We start from the raw sequence: 13,487 nt of genomic DNA, 5'->3' as shown, positions 1-13,487 counted from the left end.
GTTTGCACATTGTATATCATATAGGTCTGAGCAAAAGGAAATCAAATTCTTTGCTTCATAAAGCATTGTTTTTTAATATTTCTTGGAGATAGAGTTCATGTACTAAAGCATTTTCTGGATTGCCAGATAGTTTGTTTTCTGGGAAAATATTTTCTTGGAGTTTGTTATGATTTAAACATTTAACATCAATGAATAATTTTTTCTAATTAGAAAATCAAGTTATATGCATCACATACCTGGAAATAAATAATAGACCAGCAATACAACAAATGGCATTTAATTTTACCAAGATCCTTCAAAATTAATGAGCTCTATGAAATCCAAAAATTAGACCAGCAATACCATAAGTGACATTACATTAATGAGCTCTATGAAATCCAAAGATTAGACCAGCAATATAATAAGTGACATTTATGTTCACCAAGATGCTCCAACACTAATAGATTCTACCAAATTTTATGGAAAACTTTATCAGCTGATTCTTATTAGTCATGATTACATGTTACAATCATCTAAAGACATATGTCAATATACAGACCTCTTACCCAGATATTGTAGTTTAATTAGTCTGGGTCGGGTCATGCATGCTTTTTTTCATTTCTTTCATTAAAGAAAAAATCTCTTAGGGATTTCATTTTGTGGCTCAATTTGAGAACACCAGTTCAAGTTATCAGTGAAACAACACTGGCCCCTTATCCTCACTTTTTCTTTACTGCTTCAATAAACTATTTTAATAAACCACTTAATAAATTACTTTTCTTTAATAAACACCAACAAGAGATAGCTTTTTCATTCAAATCAACACTGAAACAGGCTAGAGGAGTTTCATAGAGGATAGAGATGCCACGGCCCGATCAAACTAAGAGTTAGCTTCAATTTTTTAATTTTTTGACACAAAGGTTAATTTTATTAATTGCCCTTTTATCTAATTAATATATAAAGGGGAAATAGAGACCATATTAGGATAATATAATGACCTTTGTGCCTATTAATGATAAAACAATACAACTCCATTATTAGTTATATGACCTTGAGGTCAGTTATAATGAGGAGTGAAAAATTTTCTGTTTTCGGTGTGTTGGTAATATCAATAGCAATAGCCCTTTTTACAGCATGGTAATATGGTAAATAAAATGTTATTCTAATGCTTTTATTTCTTAAAATTAATTGCAGGCTAGAGTAATTGTTAAACCAAAACAAATCCCAGGCGAGGGCTGCTTGAGTCTGTTAAGACAGACTAGAAATGAATGTGACTGCTGGCTGACTGAAGAGCATTGCAAATCCAGTCATCCTAGTTCCCCTCATAATAAAAGCACACAAAACCAGCAATTCCAACCTTTGAAAACAGAATTATTTAACCATTGAAAGCATATTAAGTCAACAACAAGCTATTACAGCTCATATTTAACAAACAAATAGCATTAAAAGCATTTCCACCTCATCCCTAACAGCCTGTCAGTGGCTTGGCTATATGAAATACTTGTCTTCTGTAATCATTTCAGACACTGAAACTTGGACACTCATCTGTTTAAGATTAGCATCAGGAACATAGTTAACCTTTAGTTTATTGTGAACATTTTAGTGTCAGTTGTCCAATTATTTCAACAAATATCCTTGACTTGATGTGTGTGCTCAGAGCCACTTAAACCAGAGAGGTGGTTGTGGACTCCTGCAGATCGTGCCTCCCTTTTCTGATTTACTATTTTATACACCATGAGAATAAAGCTATCATATACACTGCTAGGTGCATTCCAGAAACAAAGCTGGCAGGATAGGTGACAAATCTAATTGCACTGTTGGTTTCTGACTTTGGATTTCCTCGGCCCTCTGGGAGAAGGACTGTTTTGAGAAGAGGAATTAATTTGTTGAAATGCTGCTTTGCTGTCTTTCACCCAGGCTTGGAAAGAGCATCACGAAAAAAGAGGGCTCTTTTGGAAACTATGCACACAACAGATTTTTCCTAATAGGTGTGAAGAATGGCTGCTATGCATAAATGATTGTTGGAAAATAATTCTTTGTAAAACATGACCAAACAAGCAAGCCCATTCACTACTGTACTCAGTTCCAAGATCATTCCAAGACTGAGAACAACACCACACATTTTCTAGATGCCGACATTCTCCTCTTGTTACCTACTAAACACCTATTAGGAAAAAAAAGAAAGCCACACAACTTTAAGTCTAGAAATGGTTATACTCAATAAAATTGAGACTAAAACTTTTGAAAGAAAATTCATATGAATAATATAAAACTCACAGTAACCAGAGCTCCTCAACACAGCATTGTAAGCTATACCACCTTCCAAAGACACCTATTTTTCTTTCAATCACGGCAAAGTGAAGCAACGCAGAACAAGCAACAGATGCCTTACAAGGGAGCCTCTAACATCACAATCAAATTACAATTTTGCAACTTCCAAAGACACCTCTTTTTCCTCTCATCACGGCAAAGTGAAGCAACCCAGACCAAGCAACAGATGCCTTCCAAGAGAGCCTCTAATATCACAATCAAATTCCAATTTTGCAATAAAAACACCAAACTATCAGTCTCACTACCACCTCTAGCTATTCCTGGCACCCCCAAATCTTTACATTCCACCCACCCCTCAAAGCCTTCTTACCAGGAATTCTCTCACTGGGCGTCTGGACACAGCACCAGCGTTCTCTGGAACTCAGGCTTCACTGGGCATCTCCCGGGCAGGAGATGCCACACCTCAGGGCGAGGTGCAGGACTGCAGACCTCTCCAACCAGGAGGGTCTGCAAGCCGCAAGGTGCAGCCCACCCAGGGTCTTGGGAGGGCTGGCTTTCCTAGTTTAACGTGAGAGCAAACTGGGTCAGTCTTGAGCACCTTCCCTTCCCCGGCTCCCAAATTCCAGGCACTTTAAGCCACCCACAAAAAATAGGTTCAAAACCCAAGGTTGTCAGCTAACCTCAAGGCAAGGAAGGGTCCTTTCCCCAGTGCTCTCCTGTAAGAGCAAACTGGGTTAGTCTTGAGCACTTTTTCTTGCCCCGCTCCCAAATTCCAGACACTTTAAGCCTTCTACAAAAAATAGGTTCAAAACCCAAGGTTGTCAGCTAATAAGCTCAAGGCAAGGAAGGGTCCTTTCCCCAGTGCTCTCCTGTGAGAGCAAACTGGGTTAGCCTTGATTACTTTCCCTTTCCCGGCTCCCAAATTCCAGGCACTTTAAGCCTTCCACAAAAAATAGGTTCAAAACCCAAGGTTGTCAGCTAACCTCAAGGCAAGGAAGGGTCCTTTCCCCAGTGCTCTCCTGCTAGAGCAAACTGGGTTAGTCTTGAGCACTTTTTCTTGCCCCGCTCCCAAATTCCAGACACTTTAAGCCTTCTACAAAAAATAGGTTCAAAACCCAAGGTTGTCAGCTAATAAGCTCAAGGCAAGGAAGGGTCCTTTCCCCAGTGCTCTCCTGTGAGAGCAAACTGGGTTAGTCTTGAGCACCTTCCCTTCCCTGGCTCCCAAATTCCAGGCACTTTAAGCCATCCACAAAAATTAGGTTCAAAACCCAAGGTTGTCAGCTAACCTCAAGGCAAGGAAGGGTCCTTTCCCCAGTGCTCTCCTGTAAGAGCAAACTGGGTTAGTCTTGAGCACCTTCCCTTCCCCGGCTCCCAAATTCCAGGCACTTTTAGCCATCCACAAAAATTAGGTTCAAAACCCAAGGTTGTCAGCTAACCTCAAGGCAAGGAAGGGTCCTTTCCCCAGTGCTCTCCTGTAAGAGCAAACTGGGTTAGTCTTGAGCACCTTCCCTTCCCTGGCTCCCAAATTCCAGGCACTTTAAGCCATCCACAAAAATTAAGTTCAAAACCCAAGGTTGTCAGCTAACCTCAAGGCAAGGAAGGGTCCTTTCCCCAGTGCTCTCCTGTAAGAGCAAACTGGGTTAGTCTTGAGCACCTTCCCTTCCCCGGCTCCCAAATTCCAGGCACTTTAAGCCACCCACAAAAAATAGGTTCAAAACCCAAGGTTGTCAGCTAACCTCAAGGCAAGGAAGGGTCCTTTCCCCAGTGCTCTCCTGTGAGAGCAAACTGGGTTAGTCTTGAGCACCTTCCCTTCCCTGGCTCCCAAATTCCAGGCACTTTAAGCCATCCGCAAAAATTAAGTTCAAAACCCAAGGTTGTCAGCTAACCTCAAGGCAAGGAAGGGTCCTTTCCCCAGTGCTCTCCTGTAAGAGCAAACTGGGTTAGTCTTGAGCACCTTCCCTTCCCCGGCTCCCAAATTCCAGGCACTTTAAGGCATCCGCAAAAATTAAGTTCAAAACCCAAGGTTGTCAGCTAACCTCAAGGCAAGGAAGGGTCCTTTCCCCAGTGCTCTCCTGTAAGAGCAAACTGGGTTAGTCTTGAGCACCTTCCCTTCCCCGGCTCCCAAATTCCAGGCACTTTAAGCCACCCACAAAAAATAGGTTCAAAACCCAAGGTTGTCAGCTAACCTCAAGGCAAGGAAGGGTCCTTTCCCCAGTGCTCTCCTGTAAGAGCAAACTGGGTTAGTCTTGAGCACCTTCCCTTCCCTGGCTCCCAAATTCCAGGCACTTTAAGCCATCCGCAAAAATTAAGTTCAAAACCCAAGGTTGTCAGCTAACCTCAAGGCAAGGAAGGGTCCTTTCCCCAGTGCTCTCCTGTAAGAGCAAACTGGGTTAGTCTTGAGCACCTTCCCTTCCCCGGCTCCCAAATTCCAGGCACTTTAAGCCACCCACAAAAAATAGGTTCAAAACCCAAGGTTGTCAGCTAACCTCAAGGCAAGGAAGGGTCCTTTCCCTAGTGCTCTCCTGTAAGAGCAAACTGGGTTAGTCTTGAGCACCTTCCCTTCCCCGGCTCCCAAATTCCAGGCACTTTAGCCATCCGCAAAAATTAAGTTCAAAACCCAAGGTTGTCAGCTAACCTCAAGGCAAGGAAGGGTCCTTTCCCCAGTGCTCTCCTGTGAGAGCAAACTGGGTTAGTCTTGAACACTTTCTCTTGCCCCGCTCCCAAATTCCAGGCACTTTAAGCCTTCCATAAAAATAGGTTTAAAGCCCTACCTAAGCTCAAGGCAAGGAAGGGTCCTTTCCCCAGTGCTCTCTGCTCGCCAAAGCGCAGGAGGCTCACCTTAGCGGAGCCTGCCACTGCTGGTTCCGAGATGAGGCTGTGCGCAAACTTCTCCGACTTAAGTCCTTTTCGGTGCGCGCCACCCCCGCCTCTTCCCCACGCGCGGCCGAGGGGGGGCGGACGATCGCAGAGCCAGCCCCGCCCGGACCCTCCCAACACGTCAGCCCCTCCAGCCCTCGGAGGGAGGGGCTAGCAGTCTCTCCGTGCTCCTCCGGCCCCCGCGCCCTGGCGGGAGAGGGGCTTCGCTCGCCGCCGCTGCTCCACCCCCCAAGAGTCCCCGTTACCCCTGCGCTCGGAGTCCCGGAAGCAGGAAAGGGACCCTAGTTAGACCTGGCGTAGGGAGGGATTAGGGGGTCGACAGATTGGGCAGAGAGATCGTAACCCCGTCCCTGGAGGCAGCTTTCTGGGAGTCCAGCCCCTTCCCCGGAGGATGCAAATTCCATAGGGAGGTGAGTTTCCCAAAGAACCCTACCCCAGAGAGAGTCGCACCCTAGTTCCAAGAGCGGTCACTCCAGGGGACCGCACTAGAGACCCGGCAGACAGTGCGGTCTGTAGTGGGGCGCGGTAGTAAAATTGGGGTGGGGGGCGTGAGAAAACAGCTGACCAAGACCCGGAGAGCTGAGTAAGGAGCCCGGAGGCAGAGGGTAAGAAAAGACCAGAGGGTCCAGCAAGCCCCGGACCCCTCTGGATTTGGGCAGGTGCAATCAAGGGTGCAGGTTGGATTTGGGGGGATATTCCCTGCACATAAGAGGATGTTGGTGGAGCAGTATTTTAGGGTGAGTGACAAAGTGAGGACAGCTAGGAAAGGACAGAGTCTGGGGTACCTGACTTGGTGTGGAGGACAATTTCCCCTTCTCCACTGAAAGCCAGCAGGAGCCCAGGAAGGTCTGATCCCAGATGGGGCGGCAGGGTGCAGTGGGGACTGTCAGACTCACCTTGGCAGGCTGGCAAAGTTGCTTCCAAGGGCCGGCTGCCCTCCACCTCCTTATGTCCTGAGCGGGGTGCAGCCAGGCAGCAGCTGACACTTCTTCCCAAACTGTTGAAGGAAAAGCCAGGAAAAGCAGCTGTCTGTGTGTCCCGGGAATGCAAGGTGGCTGTAGCAGTCCAGGCTACTAGCAAGCCTGAGCAAAAGAAATAGTAATAATAGGACGGGGGTGGGGAGAGCCAGACAGCAACCCAAAACACTTTCCTAGGCACTCAGAGGTTAAGTGCTCAGGCAGTTCTGGGTGATAGAGATGCAGGTGTCTTGTGGAAAGGGCTACGGCTCTTGCTGCTCATCCATCCTTGGAGATGAGTGACTCTAGGCAAAGTGTGTGTGTGTCTGTCCTAATTCAAATCCTGACTCTTCAACCCAAAGAAACCACAGGGGCCTTTACTTTGTGTAGTTTGAGAGTTCCAGGACAAGTCAGCTCTTCCATGGGGGTCCTCTTTGCAGGCTCCCTCTTCTATATATACCTCCTCCCTTCCCCTGCCACCTTCAGTCTGGTGACCCAGAGGGCTGAGTGTGACTCATCATGCATTCAAACCTAAAGCACCACCCCAATGCGGGGGAAGAGGCCTTATCCCCTTCATTTCCGGGGATCTAAGTGGCAATAATATTGTTAACAGTATGAAATGCGACAAGGAAAGGCTCTGGACATTTGGGTGAGAAGGAGGTTTGCAAAGAAACATGCTGAGCAACATAAAAGCTGCGTGTGAAACTTCCTATTTGTCCAGTTAATTTGGGCTAATATAAAAAAATTAAAAGAGACCCTCTAAATTCAGATTTAGATGTAAATCTTGACTGTGTGCTTTAGCATCTGCCCTGGGCTAAACAGTCTGATTTCCCAGTTGCTGCTGGCCAGCCGACATCTGATCAGACCTTCTTTTAAAATTTATTTTTGAAACCTCATTTGCTTTCTTTGGGTACAAACAGCACAGAAGTATTAAAATTATTTACGTATCCCCTCTAGCAACTGCTTGGGATCAAATGTGGAGAATTCTCCTTTCATAGCCGAAACCACTAAAATATCAATGAATTAGGGAAACAATTGGTCAGAGGAAGTGTCACTGCCCTGGCACTGAGTGGCACAGCAAGTGGAGATGGATTGTTGTTGTTGTTTTGTTGTTTTTGTTCACTGGGCTGGTCCTGGGGCGTCCCACCTTATTGGTAACAAACACTAGTATTCGGAGAGCAGAGTGGGTTTATTTCTATAATGCCGTGGAGTTAACATGACTCACATAAAAAAATGTCTAAGAATTAGCAAGAAACGGCACACGTATGTTAGAAAGCCTCGAACCATGTGTGCTGTAAGCATAGGCAACCTCCACTAATTGGGGTGCTAATTGTGTCAGAAATAATCTTGGAGAAACAAGAAGTCACTGTAGCCAGATTTCAGAGAAGGTGAAATAGCTGTCGTGGGACCGGGGATGAAACTCCTGTCTTTGAAGGGGTTTAAATGGACTTTGCCTGCTACATTCATTTATTAATACCAAAATTGCTATGCACCTGTTGGGTGCACTTGGAATAATGGAAGTGTAACTTTGTTGTTGTCCTAATGCTTCCAAAATATTTTCTGTATGGTTCCCAGAGGGCAGATGGAGCTGTGGGGACCATTGGTTAAGAAGGATTTGCATGGTGCCGTTGACTTGAGAGCCGCCGCTTTTCCCTAAAATCAGTTTAGTGAAATGGAATAAAACAGCAGCATGTTTGGGAAGCAGGGGTGTGGTTTCTTGAAAGTTCAGTCTCACTTCCATATGTCTGGACTGTACTGCAAAAAAATAAAAGTAAAAAAAGATTTCTTCCTGGGGGTCATAATCTCAGATGATGGAAACTTGATTGGTGCCGAGCTGCTGCTTTTCAAACAGGATGCCTAATATTTGTAAACAAACCTTTGAATAAAAGAAATTCAGGAAAAAAAGAAATAAAAGTATTCAGGAAATAAGCACCTTAAGATTGATAATTCTACATTTCTGGAATTATCACTGATTACTTTGGACTTCCAAATGCTGCAGCTTTCTGAAGGTTTTCTTGTCTCTTTCTGTGTCTCTGTGTCTCATTTGTCCTTTTAGGCATCTGGGTGTTCACGGAGACTCAGTTATCAATCTTGTCTTCTGTGTTTGGAGACTGAGAAACTAACTGCTTTAGAGGCAAAGTCCACCTCTGTTTTTAAAATTCCCAAGTTTCATTGCCCAGAGTGTGGAGTCTTGCCACTAATGTACGAAAGAGCTTGCCATTCAGCTGGCTGGAAAAACCCTTCGATCTGCCTGAGTCTGTTCTGCACCTGGGTTACAGGCGTGAGCTGCTGGGCAGGTGGATCCTGAGGCTTGGGACTAAGTCCATCCTTGGACAGTGAACACTGTACTCATGGAGCCATTTCCCTAGCCCAGGTTTGCTCTCCTTTTAAAAGATACCTTGACAAAAAGTTCCTCTTCGGGAACTAATCTGAAGCTTTAGTAATTCCTAATAGGCAAAGCTTCCTTGCATTGAAATTCATTCCAACCCATTATGCACCATTTAAAGTATATTTAATATTTCTTGGGTCTATAATAAACTGGGCTAGCCACCCTGAGGGACTCAAATATTACAAAATACAATTGCCACCCCCAGGAAGCCCACAGTCTATACAAGGATACATATCTCCTCCTTTTTAGCTTTCTTCCACACACAGCAGCTGGTGATTATCCTGTATGTAATTACCCTTCAGATTTACAGACCTCAGGATGACAGTGAGAATAAGAATTCACCTTGGTGAAAAATATTTTTTTTCCCTTGAAACAATTTGGACTTTGGCCTGATTGATCAGGCTTTTCTGGAAGTCGGCTTTGACTTGCGGGCTTTTTCCCCCCCCCCGAAACGGAGCTGTTGCATTTCACAGGGGGATGTGCAGTCATATTTCTCAGCAGAAAGCATCTCCTGACAACAGAAAACAAAACACCAAACTAAAACAAAGCTCAACAACAAATTCCACGTGAACTGGGAATTGCCTTTCCTGCTTATACTTAGCATAAACTTTACTGGGGTTAACTGTTAACTCAGTGAATAAGTAACCCAGAGCAGGAGGCTGTGGCAGGCCATACACTACTGGGTAGTAATGGAAACTAATTATTCCATGTCTGATGAAGTTGGGAAATAGATACTTCCTGTTTTATAAAGAGAATTCCAGAGAGAAGCCCAGGAGCCGGGGGGAAAAATCTGCAAAAACAAATGTATGCATCCATTCATTAAAAAAAAAGACATGAATAATTGAGCATGGGGAGCTTACATCTAATGGGGGAGGTTAATGATAATCAAAATGAGCAGTGGTTAATTTCAGATACCGATGGTATCAAGATTGCTGACAGCTGAAAGGCAAGTGTGGCCATGTCGCTCTATGCGCCAGGGAAGCTTGTCCGTGAGCTGAGCCCTTCACACCCTCTCAGGAAAATCCTCACGATCTGCTTGTCTCACCTCACCCCCCACCCATTACAGATACTATTTGGTCAGGAATCTACTCATACTGGGATTGTGCATGTGTGGGCATGTGTGTCTTTGTAAAAGGCTCTTGGTAATTTAGTTGTATTTGGTCTGTGCTCGGGAATTTGGAAGATTGGAGATGTGGGATGAGTAGCCACAATTTTCTGTACTTCCGAGGCTGCTTCATATTAAGTTGTATTAGGAGAGAAACCTCTCACATGGCACTAACCTTTTAGCTTAAATTGTCAGGATATCTTGTCAGAGTGCTAAGGGGAGCAGATCACTTCCCCTAGAGTTTCAGCAAAAACTTAAATTGTCTTTAATAGCTGTAGTTCTTAACTTTCTGTTTTAGAGTGAAAAAACCCAGAGTGATATCGGCTCTTTGCTATTGAATACCACTTCCTGGGCACTGTTTTATTTTGCCAAGCATCGACAGCATTTTCTTAATTCTGTGGTGCAGGCACATTGCATGACGGCTGTACAGGTGCATGGGCAGATGCTGAATATGTTCCTTGCTTTGACAAAGTAACCAAGATTCAACTGCAAGATGATTAATTTGTACACATGCTAGATGGCAGGGGTTTCAATCAAGGCAAGACTGGGGGGATCACCTGTCCCCTCAATTCCAGCACTGGCTGGTAGGACAGCAGAGGGAGAGAGAAATACACAGGGCTGTAAGGGCACAGGGTCAGACTGTCTGCTTCGCTTCCCGTAGGCTTGTTTCCTTAATGAAAAAGGAAAACAAAACCAAAAAACAAAAACCTTAGGATTTCAAATAGCAGGAGAGGCCCATGCTAGGTATCTATAAATATTTCAAAAATAGATTTTAATTATAGAGGTTTTCAGAGACGGTGACAAAAGTGTACAGATCTTTCAGAGGCAGAAAATTGCAACAAGCAAAGAAATCTCCAGTGCTAAGAGAAAAAACAGAACTGGGGATGAGGAGAGGGTTGCACGGCTGGAAGGGACTAGGAAAGAGCATGTATTTCATCCCTGGGGTGATCCTTTAGCACTGTGGTCACCCAGGTTGTCGTTCTTCAGAACTGATTACAGGAAACAAATTGATTACAGATGCCTTTGTATATCGGGGGAGAGCATGGAATCATGCCTTCAGAACCTCCGTACCTGCCTCTGCCATTTCAAGGGCAGCTTTTCCCAGCTTTGCCTTCTCCACTTTAAAGGTGGCAGTATTTTCCCACGTCCTCTTCATTACTGCTCTGTTTAAAGAACATGTTCTATCTGTTGTCGTGTTTCACCTTGTTGCCCAAACGTTTAGATGTTTTCCCCAGGTTCCAAATCTCTATTGATGGATTCTGCCTTCACTTTTATTACAGCATACTTGTGTGCTTTTCTCTCTCAGTGATGGACAAACTAGATACCCACCTTCTTGAAACTGTCTCTAATTCTAAGTGATTTTTTTGGAGGAAATGTTTATATTTCTTATGACTCTGAATTACATGTGTCTCAAGGGGTGCTAGACAAAAAGTGCCTGATACTATGTACAAGATGTTAGATTTAGTTAAAGGAGGTAGGGTACTGCTCCAGTTCTGAAATGCTGGAAACTACTTGGCTGTCTTGATACAATGTGGACTGTCCTGGATCATTTAGGAGTGGGTCCTGAGATTCTGTATTTCTGTGTGTGTGTGTGTGTGTGTGTGTGTGTGTGTGTTCATGGAAGCCAGTGGGTGATACTGGATACTTTCTTTAGCACTTCTCCACCTTAATTATTTAAGGTAGTCTTTCTCAATGCATCTGGACCACACAGAATCTGCTAGACTGACTGCCCAGCAAGCTTTAAGAATCATTTCCCTGCTGGAATCGAAGGTGTGCACTAATAGGTCTAAGCTTTTTCTTGGGTTCAGGGGATCCGAACTCAGGTTCTCATGTTTGCAAGGCAAACTCAGGTCCTCGTGCTGTGCAACAAACACAAGCTTCTGAATTTCTACCAAGGTAACATGTTTCTGATGCTGGTTTGTAGCTAATCTTTTAGCCAATACTAAGTCTGCTGGTTCTGCTCAAATAAACAAATTGCTTTATGTATTGCATTCATTTCAAATTTTTAAGTATGTTTTATTCTATAAGATTCAATGTTGTATGGCCCCATGAAATGGGGTTAGTTCTAGTTTTTTTTGTGGTTTAATCTCAAAAATAGTTTAGCAGTTATCTATACGTAGAAATGGGGAGGACAACTGCTTTGAGTAGAGGCAGCTTCCTATTGCAGGAAGCAGGGAAAGAGATTTATTCTTGTGGGTTTAATCAACAGAATTTAGCTTTCTTAGAGGCAGCTTTGATTTTTGAGGGAAGAAACGCTGTTGGAGAGGAGATAGCTAATGGTGACCGGGCAGTAATGGAGGTGGTAGGGTAGTTTTGGTACCTCTGGAGTTTGATGGTGGTGGGCATTTGTGGTAAGTGTCATTTGTGGTAGTAGTAACAGAGTTTGAGGCTCTGATTGTGCTGGTTGTGGTGGCAGCAATGGTGGTGATGATGTCTGAGCTGTGCTTGGGGGTGGCTGCAGTGGTAATGGTGACAGTGTTGTTAGTGTTTAGTAAACAATAGAGCAGCAAATGTCACTTTCCACTCTTGTTTCTAGATGTTTGCTATCTTTGTGTATGTTGACAAATTGCTTAATTTCTTGGAGCCTCAGTTTACTCATCTAAAAATGCAACAAAATAATAATCATGTGATTATGCTATAGAGATGAAAGGAAGTTTGTAAAGCCCCTAGGGAAATGGAAAATACATGTGCTATATTAAACATATGTTGATTATTTATTGGCAAATGTGTTCGACTCTGCTTTCATTCTTAGCTTGTTAAGTGTCCAATTGGGTTGAATTCAGACTTTTGAAAATTTAGTTCAAGTTTTTCTATCTTTGTATCTTCTGGACATACATTCAATAGCTCAGAACTAGAGGTCATAGGTATGATATTAACCTTTGGATGTTAAATGAATAAAGGCAGTTTGGACATTTTTGCTTAAAATTTTCTTCATACATAATTTCAGTCCAGTAGAGATTGACACTTCTGGAATTTAATAATGCATTATTCCTTCTAGAATTTTCAATAGTCTGACAACTGGGTAGTTAGTGTCCATGTTTATGAATATGGACTCATTTCTATATGTTTTTATTTCTTAGCCTATGATCCTCATTTTCCTCCTAATTACTAAATGAATGTCTTAGAAATTTCAACAGTTAATATTGGCTGGAGGTGAAGTCTCCTTGAGACATTCCAACAGTTTATAAGATTCCAAACTTCCTGGCCAAACACCTAGGACTCTTCAAGACTGGGTTATAAATGCCATTGTAGTCAGTTATTGCCCACTTCTCCCCCACTCACGCACTCGATTTGGCCAGTCTAGACCATTTACACACGAATAGCAATAGCACCAATTCATTAAATATCTACCTACTACCTGTCAGACTCTGTTGAGCAGGTCTTATGCATTATGTTATTTGACCTCTGTATCAAGCCTGAAAGGGGTATTTTATTGGCCTTGTTTTGTAGATGATTATAATTGTTAAGAATTTTTATCAATGTCACGAAATGTATAGCAACTTCACCTCTTGTATCTAGAATGTACAATTTCTAGGGTCATATGCTGTTTCTCCCATTCTTTCTTGCTTGTCTACTTTTGTCATACCTTTGCTCATGGTTGGCTCTCATTCTGAAATGCATTTCATACTTCATTGTTTTATGTAAAATTTCCAAATGCTCCCAAACTGTCACTCAAATCCATATCCATATGACTTTAGGAAACATCCTTTTTCATTCTGTGCCTCAGGTCCTCAAGAGAAAAAATGAGAACGATTATAACTATTTTTGTATTGTGCAAATGACCCAGGATTACACGTGGTGTCTTTTATGCTATGCCCCTTACTCACGTTAGCACATGCTCATATGTGTGTATGCATGCATGTAAGCTTTGACTCGTAGCTAATGAAGAAATTTGATCAGTTCAAAGTGT

The 13,487-nt window shown here is 43.3% G+C and overlaps 1 protein-coding gene across 4 annotated transcripts in view; it reads right to left on the bottom strand.

Annotated features, from left to right (window-relative positions):
- Calcr (calcitonin receptor) overlaps nucleotides 1–6,584 on the bottom strand; it is a 76,437-nt gene extending 69,853 nt beyond the window's left edge. For 2 of the 4 annotated variants that reach the window (XM_027389847.2, XM_027389850.2), the window contains exons 1-3: nucleotides 6,465–6,584; nucleotides 6,024–6,124; nucleotides 2,621–2,808 (exon numbers count right to left, since the gene is read on the bottom strand). The gene's annotated coding sequence lies outside the window, so the exon portion shown is untranslated. Of the gene's footprint in view, nucleotides 1–2,620; nucleotides 2,809–6,023; nucleotides 6,210–6,464 lie in introns of all 4 variants that reach the window. The other 2 variants (XM_027389848.2, XM_027389849.2) reach the window with 2 other exon arrangements.
- Between the last annotated feature and the right edge of the window lie 6,903 nt (nucleotides 6,585–13,487).

The sequence above is a fragment of the Cricetulus griseus genome (assembly GCF_003668045.3).
Source record: "Cricetulus griseus strain 17A/GY chromosome 1 unlocalized genomic scaffold, alternate assembly CriGri-PICRH-1.0 chr1_0, whole genome shotgun sequence".
NCBI lineage: Eukaryota > Metazoa > Chordata > Mammalia > Rodentia > Cricetidae > Cricetulus > Cricetulus griseus.
This window is presented reverse-complemented; position numbering and strand designations above follow the sequence as displayed.